This window comes from Protomyctophum parallelum, assembly GCF_964188405.1.
Source record: "Protomyctophum parallelum genome assembly, chromosome: 19".
NCBI lineage: Eukaryota > Metazoa > Chordata > Actinopteri > Myctophiformes > Myctophidae > Protomyctophum > Protomyctophum parallelum.
In genome coordinates this window covers 20,123,379-20,134,347 of record NC_139717.1, presented here as the reverse complement: position 1 = coordinate 20,134,347, position 10,969 = coordinate 20,123,379, and positions in this window count along the sequence as shown.

The window sequence follows — 10,969 nt, the reverse complement described above, 5'->3', positions numbered from 1 at the left end:
GTTTTATGTTTTCTTTGTAAAGAGTTTCTTTGTAAAGAGTTTGGGACAACGCTCCACACGTCCCAAACTCTTCTACCTTCTGGCTCCAAAACTATGGAATGCACTTCCCATCACAGTCAGAACTGCAGCCTCACTCCAAATCTTCCGCCGTAGTCTGAAAACCCACCTCTTCAGACTCCACCATGGCCTGTAGCACTTGCCCTAGCCTTGCCCCTTAGATAGCACTTTATATAGACTTAGTATTTTAAACAGACTTATAGCTTTTTACGTAGACAGCATTATAATTAATTTGTATGTAGTCATAGCACTTTATAGTACACATGTATAATATATAATATAGTATAGTTTACATAGATACTCCACTGTTACGTTCTTAGTTTATACATGATTCATGATAACGACTTTTTATATATGTGATGTATGACATGTTTTTGTTATTGCTTAATGTAAATCGCTCTGGATTAAGAGCGTCTGCTAAATGACTAAATTGTAAATTGTAAAATGAATCTCCTACTTCATCATTTAAGTGTATTGTGAGCTTGTTTAAAAAAAATAAAAACCCAACGTCTTGGACCTATACCAGCTTAACAACCGAACTGGAGACAACACGACATGTGGATGAATAAATTGCATGGCTCGTTAAAAGTTGGAGACAGAGGAGGAACATTAATGACTGGAAGGCAGCATGAATCAACCCACAACCTGCAGGATGAAAGGATGGAGAGAGAGAGAGAGGGATACAGAGAGGATGAGAGCAAAGAGTCAACGGTGCAGTAACCGATGAAAGGATGGAGAGAGAGAGAGAGGGATACAGAGAGGATGAGAGCAAAGAGTCAACGGTGCAGTAACCGTGGCAACGGTCCACCATTAGGGCGAGGCACCCAGTGGGTGGCATGACACGCGCATGCACACATATATGCACACATGCATGCGGGTGAACGCACACACATGCACACATGCACACAGTGTAAAGGAACTATTTACTTACTTGAGACAATTCTGGGATACTTATAAAGGGATATTTCACTTTCAAAATATGTCTGGGTCATTTCACCGGGTCCATCCTGGACAGTTTTGAAGTTGCTTTATTCAGAATTTAGATTCATTTCAGCTGCCCTGCCCCCTTCCTACAAACCCATTAGAACTTCAAACTCCATTTTAACCATATAGGTCACTGGTGAGTGGTGACTGATATTGTCCTTCTAATACATGAGGGGTCCGTGTTTTTCACTTTTTTTAATTTATTTTATGATGTTGGAAAATGAAAGAAAAAAAAGATCCATACAAAAATAAAAAAATATATATTAAAGGACCACTTCACCACTTTTCAACCTCTTCATATAATTGATCCTCACTAATGATAATGATGAAATAGCACCATTTTTGAGGGGCGCTAGCCCCTCCTGCAGCTTTTGTCCCTATACACGTCTCAAGATTTGCCATTGACAATGAAAGGGGAATTCAGGTCAAACGTCCACACGTCTCAAGATTTGCCATTGACAATGAACAGGCAAATTAGGTCAGAATTTCGCTAAATATGACGTAAATTAAACATCAATCATTAAACGCCATTGACAATGAAGGAAAAATTATACGGCATACGTAGACGAGCAAATCAGCTAACCAATCACAGGCAACAGGCATTCTGATTGGCCAGATGATGCATGATGATGTACGATGATAAGTGCGCCACTCACTTCACACGGGTGTGATTTTTTACTACTCTACTAAAATCTACTAGGTCTGTGTCTCATAGGAGGGCTGTGGGTAGTTCAGAAATCCAAGTCCACCAGTGACATCATCGATGTGGAATCCAAGCTAATAGAAACTAGGGGTTACGTATGTAACCTAGGTTCTATAAACAGCGAGCAAGGCTGCTCACTTATGGGAGTTGACGCCCCCTGGCGTAAACACAGAAGCACTACAAATAAACTCACAGACTTTAGGCTGGGACTTTAGACGTGATGACGTTGAAGACCCCGCCCGCCGGGTGCACTTATAAGCGTCCCTCAGCGTCACGTCTCCATTCGAACAATTGTTCTCTTCTCAAGCAATCAAGAAGGGAATCTTGGTGAGCAGCCTTGCTCGCTGTTTATAGAACCTAGGTTACATACGTAACCCCTAGTTCTATTAATAACAGCTTCGCAAGGCTGCTCACTTATGGGAGACTTCATTAACTCCCTTATTGTCATCACGAAGTCTGGACCCCTAGGGCCCGTACCTTTATCTGTGAGCAAAGGACCACAGTACGTCCCTCAACAGGACTACTGCACCCCAACGGGAAGGCCAATCAGACCTAAGTCTGCAAATGTGCCTAAGAGGGGCCGACAGAACAACCGTCATAACGCCCTGGAGAAGACCAACGTCCCCCGCGGGGAACCAAGTCTCTCCACCTTAACTGGAGGCCACGCCCAGGACCGCATGCGCCACTGGCGCTGCCGTCACATCCAGTCTATAGAAGGTGGCAAAGGTGGAAGACGACGCCCAACTTGCAGCGGAACAAACATCCTGAACAGAGACCCCCCTACAGAGGGCCCAGGATGATGCCATACCTCTCGTGGAATGCGCTCTCAACCCTACGGGAGGCACCATATCCCTACCAGAGTAGGCCCGCTCTATAGCCTCCACGATCCACTGGGAAAGCCTAACCTTTGAGATAGGCAGTCCCACAGTCTTGGGATCCCAGGAGACAAACAGTTGTGTAGTCTTCCTCGTCACCTTAGTCCTGTCCAAATACAACCTCAATGCCCTTATCGGACAGAGGTTATGCCTCCTCCTATCCTCCTCAGAGGCAAAGGGGGGCGGACAGAACGCCGCCAAGTCCACCGGAACCGGGGCAGCTAGGCGGCTCTTAGGTAAAAATGCCGGATTGGTCTTAATGACCACCCTTGCATCCCCATTGAACCTCATGCATTCCGCACTTGTGGACAAAGCATGGATATCACTGACCCTTTTAGCGGTCACCAAAGCTAATAACAACGCTGTCTTCAGCGACAATAGCTTCATACCCAAACCCTCCAAGGGCTCAAATGGTGGCCGGGACAGAGAGTCCAAAACCAGAGCAAGGTCCCACGAGGGGACCAGAGACTTGGTCACCGGATGAAGGTGGCTAGCCCCCTTCATGAACTGGCGCACCAGCGGGAGCTGGCCCACCGTCTTGTCCTCAAACCCGATGTGGCAGGCTGAGATAGCAGCCAGATACACCTTGACAGTACTAAAGGCCCTGCCTTTGTCCAAGAGATCCTGGAGGAACGACAGAACGACCCTTACTGGTGCTTGAAATGGCACAACTTGAGCCGGTGAACACCAGTCCTCAAACAACCGCCACCTCATATCATAAGCATCCCTGGTCGACTGCGCCCTCGCACACTGAATAGTGTCGATGACGCTCTGGGGAAGACCCTCCGCGCCAAGATTCAACCTCTCACGGGCCAAGCCCAGAGGTCTAGATCTTCCGGCCGTGGGTGGAATATCTCGCCTCCCGCCTGGGTCAATAGGTCCCTGCGCAACGGAAGCTGCCAGGGCCGACCGTACAGGAGAGGGACTATGTCTGACCTCCAAGAGCCCCATCCTGGGGCCACCAGGATTACTGACAGGCGCTGTGTCCTCACCCTCTCCAGCGTGGGAAGGATGAGAGACAACGGGGGAAATGCATAAAGTAGGCCCTGGGGCCAACGATGCGCCAAGGCATCCAAACCTAGCGGAGCCGTCCCTGCTATGGAGAAGAACAGAGGACACTTGCTGTTCTCTTCCGACGCAAACAGATCCACCCATGGCTCGCCGAACCTCTCCCACAACTGTCTGGCCACTGTTTTGTGCAGTGACCAAGCCGCATAGAGGTATCGGCCCCTGGACAACAGATCCACTCCCGTGTTCTGGAGTCCCGGAATGTGGGAGGCTCTGACTGAAAGAAGGTGCTCGTCGCACCATAACGTCAGTCTGTGTGCTAGCGCATGCAGTTTGGTGGACCGTAGGCCCCCCTGCTTGTTGATATAGCACATCGTAGTTGTGTTGTCCGTCCTGACCAGGACATGGGAACCGCTGATGAAACGTTCGAAATGTTGTAATGCCAACATTACCGCCATCAGCTCCAGGTAATTTATGTGGGCAGACCTGATGCTGCCACTCCATACCCCCCTGGCCGTCCTGCCTTCGTGGGTGGCACCCCACCCAGACAGGCTGGCGTCCGTCGTGAGTACTTTCCGGGATACGACCATCCCCATACTCACGCCTTCCGAGAGGAATTGAGCGCCTCTCTACTGGCGTAATGCCTCGAAGCAACCCACCGACACGGTCACAAGATGATGACAACGGTGTTGTCTTACACCCAGTGACTGCATCCACCTCTGAAATGGTCTCATGTACAGTCTGCCTAGCCGAACAACGGATATTGCAGAGGCCATGAGACCCGCCAATCTCTGACAGGTTCGGAACGGGACCCTTTGCCCGTCCGAAACAGCGCCAGACACGACTGAAAAGAGCGGATCCTCTCGTCGGATAGACGCGCCGTGAAAGACACAGCGTTCAACGTCATGCCTATGTAATCTATCGATTGCGTCGGCACCAACACACTCTTGGCGTAATTTATGCTGAACACTTCACAAAAGTCCTTGGACTCAGTGACAGTCCGAACGGAAGGACCAGATATTCGTATATCTGTCCCTTGAAGCCGAACCGCAGGAACTTTCTGTGTGGTGGGTAGATGGGAATGTGGAAATACGCGTCTCTGAGATCGAGAGTTGTATACCAGTCCCCTCGACGCATCATGCGCAGCAGAGCCTTGCTCGTGAGCATTTTGAAGCGAAACGCTTTCAAATAGCCGTTCAGAGCCCGTAGGTCTAGAATGGGCCGCATGCCCCCCCCTTTCTTTTTCACGAGAAAGTAGCGGGAGTAAAACCCGGTGTTGCTCTGCTCCATGGGCACCACACGTATAGCCTTCTTCTCCGAGAGAGACGTTATCTCGCCCTGGAGAACCTCGGCTGCCTGACCACTCGCTTGCGAGAACGTTCCCACAAGTGGGAGGTCTTCTGGCAAACTGTAGTTTGTAACCCTTCGAGATGAACACCATAACGATTCCACTCCTGTAGACACAGTGCCAGAGGGGTTGAAGCCAGCTCTGGACCTTTTTGTGGTGGAGCGGCGCCCCCTTCGGTCAGAACCCGGGCCTGGGGCCTCTGTCCTGCAATATGGACCTGGGGCTCTGGGGCTGTGACCACGGCAGTTACACTTGTGTTTCGGCCGACAGCCCTGGGCCCTCTCGAGGGCCCGGGCTGCTGGCCCATCCCCTTGAGTTTCGAGTGACGATTCAAAAGACCGGTTTCCAGTAGAGAACACTGCTTTATTAAGAAAAGTGGTGGCACGGAAAAAACTGGAGAGACATTTATTTCCAAGAAACAAGTCCTCTTTCCGCCTACACCAAGCGCTTCCGGCATGAGGCCCGTGGCCACTATGCTGCGCTTCAGAGAAACTCGGGGAAGGGTGGGGGAGACAGTGTCCGATGTCTCCCCGTGGGGCAGGTCTGGTTATTTCGCCTTCCCGCCAGGTGGCCCTCTTGCCCTGGCCCCTTTGCGGGGGCCGCCGGCCGGAGAAGCCGAGGGGCGCCTGGGCCTGTCGGTCTTCTTGCGGCTGCGAGGTGGGCGGGAAGCTGAGGACGCCGCTGACGGAGCCCTCTGAGCAGCGGGGACCTTGAAGGCGCTCCTCCTGGACCTGGAACGATCGTCCCTGTCCATGGTGCGCCCGTAGGTCGGCCTGTAGGGCTGAGCCTGCTTGGGTCGTGCTCCAGACGCCGGGAGACAGGCGCCGATGACCTCCGTGTCATTCTTCGTCTGTCCGTCGCGGGAGCGCATCTCCTCGAGCATGGACGCGAAGAGTGTCGATGTGGAAACTTTCTGTTTCAGAGGGGTACGTCCCACTTTGGGGGACAGCTCCAGCCACCTGGCCCTCTCGAGGACCAGGAGTCTCGCCATGGTTCCGCCCACCATCTCCGTCTGGGCCTGAGTGAGACGGAGGAGCTCAAGGTGCAGGCGCCTCAATTCAGCCATGTGGTCGGGGGTAGGCTCGTCTCCCGCTTCCAACAGGACATGAGACGCGGACCCTTGCAGAAGGGTCGCGGCGTTCAGTGCTCTGGCCGCAGTTGAGGCGCACTTATAGGCAGCCTTATTAATTTTGGAGTCGTCCTTGTCCGAAGGCAAGGAGAAGTCCGGGTCCTCGTGGAAGACATTGGGGTTGACACCCATGAGCCATCCGGCAAAGGACTTGTCCATCGGCGGCATGGCCTCGAGGCCAAGCTGCCGTTGTCCCGCGCAGTCCAGCAGCTTCATGCCTCCGCCCAGGGAGGCGGAAGCCGAGTAAGGCTGTCCCCAGGATAGCATGAGGGATTTCAGGAACCCGTCATCGACGGGGATCTCAGCCTTGGCCTGGGACTTCGCTGGGTTGCCTTGAATCTTCTTGCGAAACTGTTCGCATAGGGTGTCCTTAGACTGGCCGGCCAGACCAGACCACAGCGGATCGTGGCCTTCTTGAACAGATCGACTATGTCAGTGTTGTCATAGTGGAGCTGCGGTTCAGCCGGAGCCGTCGGAGCTGCAACGGTGTCGGCCGATGCAACTCCAGCAGCAACTGGCGCTGCAATGGGGGCGGCGACAACGGCCGCTTGAGCGGCCATGACGACCGGAGGTGGCTCTGCCACCTCGGCGTCGCCCTCGTCGCTGCTCTCTTCATCATCCTCCCCCTCATCGGAGGTGTAGGAGGATGCTGAGTCCTGAGGTGAGGACTCCCCAGAGTCCATCTCAGCGTTGTCCACTCTTGGAGCCTGCACCACGTCTGCGTTGTCATCCGCGAGAATGACAACGTCAGGGGCGTCGGGGAGTGGAGCGTCCATGTCGGCGGACCACTGCCTGGCTCCTTGTCTCAGAGCGTTGTTGTAGGCCCTCCGTGCAATAGATGTTGCAGCGGCGTGGGCCGCGTCTGCTAGGGCGCGACGGCGTCGACGACGGGCCTTGGTCGGAGACTCAGACATCTTAGAAGCTAAGATGCACGTGGAAGCAAAAACGAGGCAAGAGGGGCCGAGTTAGCAGGCAGCCACGAAATTCGTGAACAAAACAAGCTCGCCGGTTTAAGAACCCGGGTTACGTACGTAACCTCCAATTCTAATAACCAGTCCTACAAGGCTGCGTGCCTGTAGGCGCCGAGTTGGTAGGTTGTCACGTTACAGTGATGCAGTGGGTGTTGCCACTCACTGCATAAGACGCCACGTGCGTGTGGAAGCTGAGAATAGAGCTATTGTTAGCTTCTATCAGAGACGTCACACAGCGTGGAAACCAAACAGTATTATCACTAAGTGCTGTTCAGGTTAGTAGGCAGCCACGTAAGTGGAAGCTAGGACAGGGCTATCTCTAGCTGCTGCAAATGGATCGTCACTTTTTTCTTGTAAAGCCAAGAAATACGTGGACAAACAAGCCACGAACAAGGCTCGCTGGTTTAAGAACCCGGGTTACGTACGTAACCTCAAATTCCAATAACCAGTTCTACAAGGCTGTGTGCCTGTAGGCGCCGAGTTGGTAGGTCGTCACGTTATAGTGATGCAGTGGGTGTTGCCACCCACCGCATAGGACGCCAGTGCGTGTGGAAGCTGAGAATAGAGCTATTGTTAGCTTCTATCAGAGACATCACACATCAGAGACGTCACACAAAGTGGTGGCCAAACAGAAATATTACTATATCCTGCCTAGGTTACCACTCCGTCGCGGGCTTGAAAAGCCGCGAGACGTACGTGTGTCGGCAAGGGCGTGCTATTAATAGCCGCCGCTAACGCCGCCGCACGTGTGGAGGCTAACAAAGGGTTGCACCGCTTCTAGCTCTTCACACGCACACACGTTCGAGGGCCACGCGGTCGCGGGCTTATGAAAGCCACGGGACGTATGTGTGGAAGCTGAAAGAAAGCTAAGATAGCTTTATCAGACCGTCACACAGCGTGGAAGCTTAAACAGAATAAAATTATGCTGCTCAAATCACCGTCGCGGGCTTGGAAGAGCCGCGAGACGTAGTGTGTGGCTGGAGCGGGCTGTTAGTAAACACCGCTATGTAGTAGCCGCCGCTAACGCCGCCGCACGTGTGGAGGCTAACAAAGGGTTGCACCGCTTCTAGCTCTTCACACGCACACACGTTCGAGGGCCACGCGGTCGCGGGCTTATGAAAGCCACGGGACGTATGTGTGGAAGCTGAAAGAAAGCTAAGATAGCTTTATCAGACCGTCACCCAGCGTGAAAGCTCAAACAGAATAAAATGATGCTGCTCAAATCACCGTCGGGGGCTTGGAGGAGCCGCGGACGTAGTGTGTGGCTGGAGCGGGCTGTTAGTAGCTACCGCTAAAGCCGCCACACGTGTGGAAGCCAAGGAAGGGTTGCGTAACGCTCCCGGCTTCTCACACGTTCGAGACAGAATAATTTATTAGTGTGTGGCTGGAGCGGGCTGTTAGTAGCCACCGCTAAGCCGCCACACGTGTGGAAACCAAGGAAGGGTTGTGTAACGCTCCTGGCTCATCACACGTTCGAGACCTTTAGGTCCGCGAAGGTTTGTGTGGAAGCAGAAACCTGGCTGTTGCTAGCCACGGTACAGACCGTCACACAGGTAATAAGGAAACCAGCTAGGGCCGCGAGCCACTAACGGACTGAATTACCTCCAAGTTAATGTTAACTTAGTTAAAGAAAGTGGACTCACCGACTTTCTTCCTCCTGAAGCCTCTGGGATAAGCAGTTTCCGCGGTACCGAGAAGGCTTCTCGTCCTTGTGGAAATAAATCAGATACTCATCCGTGAGGGAGACTTCGTAGCGCCGTGTTATACACGTGAGAAGAGAAAAACGAATGGAGACGTGACGCTGAGGGACGCTTATAAGTGCACCCGGCGGGCGGGGTCTTCAACGTCATCACGTCTAAAGTCCCAGCCTAAAGTCTGTGAGTTTATTTGTAGTGCTTCTGTGTTTACGCCAGGGGGCGTCAACTCCCATAAGTGAGCAGCCTTGCGAAGCTGTTATTAATAGAACTGCAGGCTTTCTAGTCCTGAAAAGTTGCATTGCGAAAATGGAAGCCATCGTTCTCACGATGATGTCACTGGTCACCGCTGGACGTGTTTCTGAACTGCCCACAGCCCTCCTATGAGACACAGACCTAGTAGATTTTCTTTTATAATGAACATTAGTGAGAACCAATTATAATGAAGAGATGTTGAAAAGTGGTGAAGTGGTCCTTTAAGATTAAATGAGAAAAAAATGCACATGCACGCACACACACACACACACACACACAAGCGCACACACATAAGCGCGCACACACACACACACACACACACACACACACACACACATGCGCGCGCACATACGCACAAAGGCAGCTATATAAGTAACTAGTGTGACTGTCAGCTTTTCATGGCAGATGGGATCAACATAAATTAACAGCTCGTATCAGGGGAGAGCGAGAGAGAAGGCACGAGAGACACCGAAAGGTATAGGAAGAGGACTAGAGCAGTTGCCAGATAGAAGATGGGGAAAGAGACAGGCAAACAAAAAACAAACAAAACAGGAAAGTGTCACGATATCAGTATGTTGCACACTTTTATTATGTAGTGTTGCCCTAGTGTTTCCTGTTCTGCCTAGTTGTGTTTGCCTGTCTTGTCTCACCTCCCTGTGATTACTAGTTTTCTCCACCTGTGTCCTGTTAGTCTCCCAGCCAATCCCAGTGTTGATTGTTTGTTCTGTTCACCTGTGTATTGTGATCCCTGTGTCTACTTAAACCCTCAGTCCCTTGTGTTCCCTGCTTGATTATAGTTTATGTTATGGTGTTCTGTTCAGTGTTTTCAGTATAATAAATACTTTGCATATGATCTGCTCTACTCCTGCCTGTCTGTTCTACATTTGGGTTCCACATCTTGAGTCGCACCGTGACAGAAAGTGTTTCTTGTGTCCTAGACATATGAGCTGGTTGCAAAGTGGCCCTTATACGCACATCACTTCGTGGAGGTGCTGGGTTCAAAAAGTGACATAGGAAAAGAGAAGGGAACCCGCACACTCATATTATGCTCCAAAATACCTTTTGAGTTCCCTTCTCTTTTCCTTTAAGTTTAAGACATTTCAAAATGGACACTTGAACCAATTTTGTCCTTATTTTGTCCAATTTTGTCCTGTGCTGAGCCGCTTGTGGACCGAGCAAAATGAGTTTGACCACTTTAACCTTATGCAACCCCATAAACACCACCTGCATGTAGATCTGCCTAGATGCTATTGACACATTTTGAATGAAAAATAAATAAATCCGTTTTTCCCCTCTGGTGAAAAGCTGGAGGCTGTACGATGGCAGTCCCTTAGTCAAATATGGTCACAAATGTTTTGGATTCATGGCTCCCTCAATAGTAACAAGGTGTCCAGAATGGTAAACAAGGACAAGGTTGCGCTATATGACAAACACAAATCCTAACATAGACAGAGAAGTCTGTCAAATGGCTAGGGTGGTAATAACAAGGTCGCTGCAAGTGCAGAGAACTAACGTAAACAAAGCTCCTATTTTCGGAACATGGCATCATTCATGGAAACGAGTAAACAACTAATATTTCTATCGACGGCCATCTGAATTTATTCTTTTTGTGCATTTTTATTAATCATTTTTCATTTTACAAATCCCCCATTTCCCCACCCACCCACAAGGGTCCAAAATATCGTTGCAACAGGAAAGACATTTCGTCAGTTAGCCCGACATCTCACATCATATAGGCTGCATGGGTGGTAAACTTAATGAAATTGAAAATAGAAAAATAAAAAAATAACAAATTATAATTGTGCTTTGACCTTTTCTATATAGCATATGTTGCTCCATTAGCTCTCGCAATTGATATTTCCAACCCTAATTCATTCAGAAATAATATTTCTGAATTTAGAAGTCAACTGAAATTGAGAGAGAAAAATGGGGAGAAAGAGGGAGG